Source organism: Gymnoscopelus microlampas, assembly GCF_963454915.1.
Source record: "Gymnoscopelus microlampas genome assembly, chromosome: 9".
Classification (NCBI taxonomy): domain Eukaryota; kingdom Metazoa; phylum Chordata; class Actinopteri; order Myctophiformes; family Myctophidae; genus Gymnoscopelus; species Gymnoscopelus microlampas.
Window position 1 is genome coordinate 7249136 of NC_139946.1, and position 7866 is coordinate 7257001.

The following is a 7866-nucleotide window of genomic DNA, read 5'->3' on the forward strand; positions in this document are numbered from 1 at the left end:
GAAAATGCTTTTTCCAGGGAATAACGTCCAGCCTGACTCCAAAACATTAGTCACATTCCTCCGAAGGTTTAGACTCATACATTGTGCCTGTTCATTTCAGCAGCTTTGTTTTGACGAACATTTGATTTCACCCATATGGACCCCCATGGGTCCATTGTTACAGTGTGGATGTGTGGGTGCTTGTATTTGTTCATGTGTGCTCGAGTAGATATGCTGCTGTTTATATGTGTCTTCATGCCTCAGAATATGACAAATAATCCTGTACACATGAATAAACATAATAATGTAATGATTTTAGTCATGGTGTGATTCATTGTGCACAGGTGTCAAATGTTATCAACGACACCTGGCTACAATTTCCCCAAGGGAATCCATAAAATATAATTTATATCATTCTAAATTATGCAAATCTTGTTTTGTAATGGAATCACTGACTTAGCATATACGACCAGAGACACGGACTTGGCAATGGAAGCTTTAAATTGTGTGACTCAACACAAACCAAACCAGCCCAAAATATACTCACTTGTGCATGTGTTGTGGTGTGTGTGTGTGTGTGTGTGTGTGTGTGTGTGTGTGTGTGTGTGTGTGTGTGTGTGTGTGTGTGTGTGTGTGTGTGTGTGTGTGTGTGTGTGTGTGTGTGTGTGTGTGTGTGTGTGTGTGTGTGTGTGTGAGAGAGAGAGAGAGAGAGAGAGAGAGAGAGAGAGAGAGAGAGAGAGAGAGAGAGCTGTTGTGACAGGAGAAGGATGTCTAATGGATAGTATAGCCTACAACCACCTTAAGAACTACAAATCATTGTGTGCATTCCTGCACTGTTCGCACGAGTGACCTGATGGGTACATAGAAATACTGTACATACAAACAGAGCAACTATACCTTTTGAATATATTTGAATAATTTGCCCTAAAGGTTTCATTCCAAGTGAAAGCAAAACATTGAAATACTGCTGTCATTTGTATAAAAGGTCTATTCCAAGCTATAACCTTTCCTATTTCTGACAGAAAATGCACAATTGTTATGGTTTTGTAAGAGTTCTTTATTCCCATTTAATTGTACATACATTATTCTGTTTTGATTGCTTTGTTTCACTTGTTTGTTTTCTCATGCCAATAAAGCCCCTTTGAATTGAAAATGTAATTGAGAGAAAGACACAGAGAGAGAGAGAGAGAGAGAGAGAGAGAGAGAGAGAGAGAGAGAGAGAGAGAGAGAGAGAGAGAGGCAGAGACAGAGACAGAGACAGAGACAGAGACAGAGACGGAGAGAAAGAAACAAAGACAGTGAAAGCGGGAGAGTGAAATAGCACGTGTGAGCATGTACTGTACATGTCTCTGGATGAGTGCACATGCGGGTGGCCTGCAGGTATCACCTGTGGGCGTCAGTGATAAGCTGTGAAAGCAAAGACAGAAATGCTACAACGAACCACAGAAGATCATACAGTAATTCTACTTCTCTTGACATGCCTCCGGTCTACTCTCCACAGGGCATTCCACAGGTCAACAGGTCAGACATGTTAGAAATGCTGTTTGTTTCCATCACGCCTCCGAAAGACCCAACAGCATTTTCTGTTGTCACCTGCTGAATATACATAAGTTGACTCATCAACTCAAGTCAGTCCCATTTACCGGTAGTTTTAGTGTCTGAGTCTATTTGTTTTATTTTATCTCTATTGTATCTTTACTATCTTTCACTATCTTTAGTATCATCTCTACTCTTGTTTTGTGTACATATCCTGTGTTTGACATAGATAGCATGTTATGTAGACAGATGCCAGGTTCATTTGTAGACCTGGCATCCTATAGTTTGTATAGTTTCAATGTACAGATTTGTTTAATTTGTTATATTATACTGTTTTTTAGACTGATGATAGGTTATTGGTTTAGCTAAATGCCTAATTGTAAATTCTTTCACACTTTCTGCTGTTGATGCTACAACACCTGAATTTCCCCACAGGGATGAATAAACTTTTTTTCTTTTTTTTTGTTGATTTTTTTGGCTTTTATGCCTTTATTGACAGGACAGTAGGCTGACAGGAAATGGGGAGAGAGATGGGGAGTGACATGCAGCATAGGCCATAGGGATCGGGACTCGAACCCGCGACACGCTGTCAGGCTACACTGAGCTATCTGTCTGTCTCTTATATGTCATCATGATTTGTGTGCATGGGGAACTCATTTGAAACAAGCTCTGTGCTTTTATGAGTCTTCCAGTTTAGTAGACCTTGTATTGTGAATTTGTACTTCCATGTACTGTTGTTCTCATGTCTTACTAAATAAAGTACATCAATCAATCAGCTGTGCCTGGACCGCTACGCCAGCGGCCAGGCCAATAAATGTATATCTGATCTTGTCTTCTGATTCGCCACCATTTTGGTGCCACGAGAGAAGTGTATAGGCCTACCACATCATCTTCACATGTCCTAATGAGGACATTTAATGTGAATTATAAACCGTAATACCGTTTTTATTTTTTCTTGCTTTTCTGCCATTACATTTCCCCATTTGCTGCAAATAAAAGCCTTGGACTTGAATGAAGTGTTGAACTTTTATTATCTTGGTTTAGAGCCAGGAAGTGATTAACTGGAGTAAATGCAATTAAATAGTTTAATATAATTGAATGAACATGGAGCCATTAATCTGTTGGCCCTAATGACAAAATATCACAATGGACAATAGACAATAACTTTTGAGAAAAACAAAAAAACAACAAGTAATCACAGCATGAGTTTAATTTGGATGAGTGCGACATCCACTTAATTTAACACAGTTTGAAATAATGACTATAACTATGAGCTATGGCCTTGTTTTATCATGCTTAATAATGCTGTTTTGTTTTTAATGTTGAATGCAAACATGGGGAGGAATTAACTTTATGTTCTATTCATTTTGGCAAAGTAATCCAAAAGGAAGTGAAGTTATTGCAGCATTTCATGCACATGCGCGCGCGCGCATTCACACACACACACACACACACACACACACACACACACACGCACGCACGCACACACACATGCACAGGCATAATCACGGCTCTCCCTCTCTCTCTCCACCTGAGAGCAGTTTCTCTGGTGAACATCCAGGGTTGTATTATCTCTTTGAAGTTTCCAGTATCTGTTTAGTGGATCTCATCTCTGCTGTGAAAGAGCCGGTGGCCATAGGGATGATGACAGTGCTTGAATGCCTGCACTTCAACAGAGCCAATATAATCAAAAAGCAAGGAGTGGCAACCATGAAATCGCAATAATCCAGTGCTTCTCAAACCTTTTAATTTCAAGGACCCCCAATTTGATATGCATTCGGCCACGGACCCCCCATTTGATAACATTTTCCATCTCTGGGTCCGCAATCTATACTGTAAAATCCTATCTCTGAGAGTGTACAAATCTATACTATAGGCAGCCTAGATAGGTGTAGGTATACTATAAAATCCTATCTCTGAGAGTGTACAAAATGGAGTTGCAGTCCCGTAACTCCCACTGGTCTACTCTGACTGCATCCCTTCAAACCCAATAAAAAGAAGAAAACACAATTTTTCGTTTAATTCCACCAGAATGGTGAAATAAACCACCGTTTGATAAACCATCTCCGCAACTAAAAACTTAGATGAGGTGCTGGAGCTGATAATCACAGTATATAACGGAACAAACAGCAACCGCACACTGTGCAGATACCAGACTTTAATGCTAGCTTTCGGTCGAGTGACCTTCTTTAGGCATACAAGGACAAGTGAATGCAGCAGTAGTAAGTATAAGTCCAGTCCACAGCTCCACACCAATGCAACTCCTTGCAACTTGCAACCATTATCCCCAACTGGAGACTGACGCAACAGTCTCTAAAACGGTTTTATTTGTGGTGTTGTATTGGTGTCGACTGGCCTATTTAATGGTTCCGGCAGTGTCATCACTTGATGGCCAATGCAAGACACCTGTGTCCAACTTTCCAGTGACTAGATAGACATCAAGGGAATTGTAGTCCCAAATGTAGCGTACTACAGAGGCCATACTCTCAACAGACACAAGTGTCTACTGAGAGTTCAATTCCACCAACATGACCTCTAAACACCCAACTATGGCCCCTTATGACACTAAGCAGTACAATCCATAGTTGTAATTTAAGAACAAGTGAACAAATGGAAGCCAATTGTTCCATTTGTACAAGTTAAATTAACATAATCTTTATTTTGTTTATGATTTAATGTATTGCTTGCCCAGGCCAGGGCAGATTGCAGGGGTCTACTCTTCTCACTGGTGTGTCAGAGGCACAGGACATGCACAAATAAAAAGTTAAACATGAAACAACATAGACTCAAACAACATTAAAAGCTAGAGAAAATAAATCTTGAGGAGAGATTTAAAAACCCCAATAGTCTGAGCACTTCTAATGGGAAGGGCTGTTCCAGAGCCTGGGGGCAGCAGCAGCAAAGGCAATGTCACCCCTGGTTTTTAGTCTAGTATTGGGAACCTCCGGGAGCAACTTGTCCGCAGACAGGCTGATTCAGTCAGGCAAACCATATTGTTGTCGGGCAGAAACCTCTTATCTCCATTTATTTTGTAACTTATTTTTGTAACTTTTTTGTGTGTGTAAATTAACGCCCTACTTGATCATACTACAGCACAAAAAGTAGCAAAAGTAACAGATCCACAAGTTCAAAATGGGGCGCAAAGCAGCATTGAATCCTGAAAAGTAACAGTTTTGGACATATGAGGTTTCCACCCAACAGAGATAATATGCTGTCTAAACAGGTATAAATGACTGTCTCCAGAATTCCTCTGATCATATCAGGCAAATCAATTCAATGTCCTTCGGTTCAGATTTTGTCATTTTGAGTTTGAGAACTGCTGACACCTCATGTCTCACTCTGGCAGCTTGAGAAATCTTGTTTCTTGCGTCAATTTCAACACATTCTGCAGTGCAGAACATTGATTTATTTATTGCCGTTGACGCTTATTAAAGCTGCTGTCCTGGAAGTGCTACAGTTACAGTAAATTACTCTGTCAAGGTCGGTACTTTTTACTAGTACATGTTCAATGTGAACGAAAAAAAACACCTTTCATTCTATCAATCAGAAATTCAGAATGAAGTGCCTTCCAAGAACACTGCTCCTGTCTGTGTGAAGTGCTTCCAGTTGGGAACGTGTCCCAGCCAAGTGAGTGAGTGTGATGTGATCTGCATTTTAGGATTATGTTTTGAGTTTGACAGATACAACTGTTTATAAACACACCTACACTTTGTCACTTTCCAACAGTCCTTGTGCACCATCTATGTTACATTGTGCTCATGACTCCACTGAGTACCTACCTACCCATTCTGCAAAAATAAATAATAGACGCAGTAGCAAAGTCTGGCCACTGTGTGTCATCACAGAGCAGTGAAATGGCCTTTCAAGCTCAAATGTCTGCAAAGTACAGTTGTTTGTTTGTTTGTTTGATTGATTGATTGATTGATTGAATACTTTATTAACAGTTTGCAAAAAAAACACAGAAAGTACAGTTCTATACAAGGTCTGCTAAAAGGATTAAACCCAAGAAAGCACTATGACTGAGTTAGGATTATCCTCTTCCTCTCGCTAAAGTTTGCAAATCTTTATTCATGGGCTAGAGATTCATTTGTGTTATTATACTCACTGTCAGTAGCATAAGATTTCAGCGAGTCAAACTCAGGCTCAAGATAACTTGTGACCAACCGTCAACCGACCGCTTTTCTTTTAAAAGAAGTGATGGGGAAATGCCTGTGGTCAGCGCAGCAGCCATGAATGTGATCTTTCTCTTTGAGTCATGTGTAAAGGATACTGTCCAAATAAGGCAGCATGGCTGCCACTAATTCCATTACCATCCACTCTGTGGCCTCGCTTTGATCCTGCAGGTCTACCTCAAAGTTCTTCATGAGAATAGATCTGCTGGAAGAGTATAAGACATTATGGTGGAATTACAACACATTGTAACACTGTGTGTGTGTGTTTGTGTGTGTGTGTGTGTGTGTGTGTGTGTGTGTGTGTGTGTGTGTGTGTGTGTGTGTGTGTGTGTGTGTGTGTGTGTGTGTGTGTGTGTGTGTGTGTGTGTGTGTGTGTGTGTACGAGCGTCTATCTATAAATAAATATACAGCCTACATACTGTACAGTAGAACACACATTCTACACACATAATATTAGGCTACCCTCATCAAGACATGATACAGCATACGATCAACAATTGTATGCTGCGTTTGTTGATGATAGTATATGTAGTACATAATAGCCTATATTACATTGTCTGTTGTGTTGTCGCCTTGTATGTTTGTCTTTGCTGTAGAACATTATGAAAGAACTACATATTTATTTGTACTATTCATCAGTTTATTGCTATGCTAGGTAAAGTTAGTAAGTAGTTAGTTAGTAAGCCTTGCGAACCACCGGTTCCCGAGCCATGTGGCCCATAGGGCAGGAGCCTATTTCCTGTTTCTGTAGAGTGAGGCGGCATGATGTACAAGTACATTTCCCAGCCATGATGTACAGGCACAGCCCTGGACATGACGCTAGTATGTCACAGGGACTTAACCCCCCCCCCAATCCAATCCTTGCTGCTGAGTGCCAAACAGGGAGGCATTGGGTCTCATTTTATAGTCTTTGGTACGACCCGGCCGGGGAATTGAACCCTGATCTCCCAGTCTCAAGGCGGACACTTTAACCCACAAGGCGCTGGTTATGTTCAATCTCTGATCTCGTTCAACCCAGATTCGGCACAAACATGGGGTTAAATTCGTTCTACTGTTATACCATCAAAAAGTGTGACACCCTACCCTCCTTCAAAACCGCCATAAAAGAGCACCTGTCTGCAATTTGCAACTGGTCTGAGAAAAGTCTTCTAAGCTTGACACCAGAAATGACCCCCCCCTCCAATGTTTTCTGTACATACTTTTATTGCTCCTAGTATTGATGATTTCTTTTATGTTATTGAATGTCTTTAAATGTCTTGATGAATTGATTACATAGGACCAAAATGGAAACAAGCCCTCATGGCTTTTTGTGTTATCCTTTTAGCATCATTGTATAATCGTACCACTGTACTTCTTGCAAACTGTTAATAAAGTATTCAATCAATCAATCAATGTTATGTACTATTTTATTCTCAACATCGTCGGAATCCTCGTTTTTGTGTTGTTTTTTTTGTATTTGCCAGACAAGGCCAATATACACATTTTTAACATCAGACCATATGTTTTCAGTAGACTGTAGGCTGTATACTAATATGTCTGGGTGCAAAAAAAAGAAGAATTTTACCTACAGTACAAGTCCATTTGGTTCCATTTGTATTTGTACATGCTCAGAGTTATCAAACACTGGATATTTTACAGTGTAGGTGTGAAAGGTAATCATGTACTGTATAACCTCAGAGTGGTTTTGTGTTTGCCTGACAAGGCCAGTACACCGGTGTCAGACCATAATGTTTTGACTGGGCTGTAGTGGAGCTGCTGGGGGAGTTCTGAACACCATGCTGTAGTGGAGTGAACATCACTGCTGCTGCCTCTCATTTATTATTAATTTGACTTGCAAATGACAGGCAGCGTGTGGACTGTGGAGATATGACCCATGACCTGCTGGGTGCATGGCTGGAAGGTGTGTGTGTGTGTGTGTGTGTGTGTGTGTGTGTGTGTGTGTGTGTGTGTGTGTGTGTGTGTGTGTGTGTGTGTGTGTGTGTGTGTGTGTGTGTGTGTGTGTGTGTGTGTGTGTGTGTGTGCGTGCGCGCGTGCACGTGCGTGCCCGTGTGTGTGCACCCACCTCCATTATGCTATGACTTATGAACACGTGTAATCTGTACAGGTGGGTCTGGCTGGCTGCTTAAACAGTCATTAAAGTGTTGACACATCAGAAGAAGGGAGTCCAATCACTTTCAAT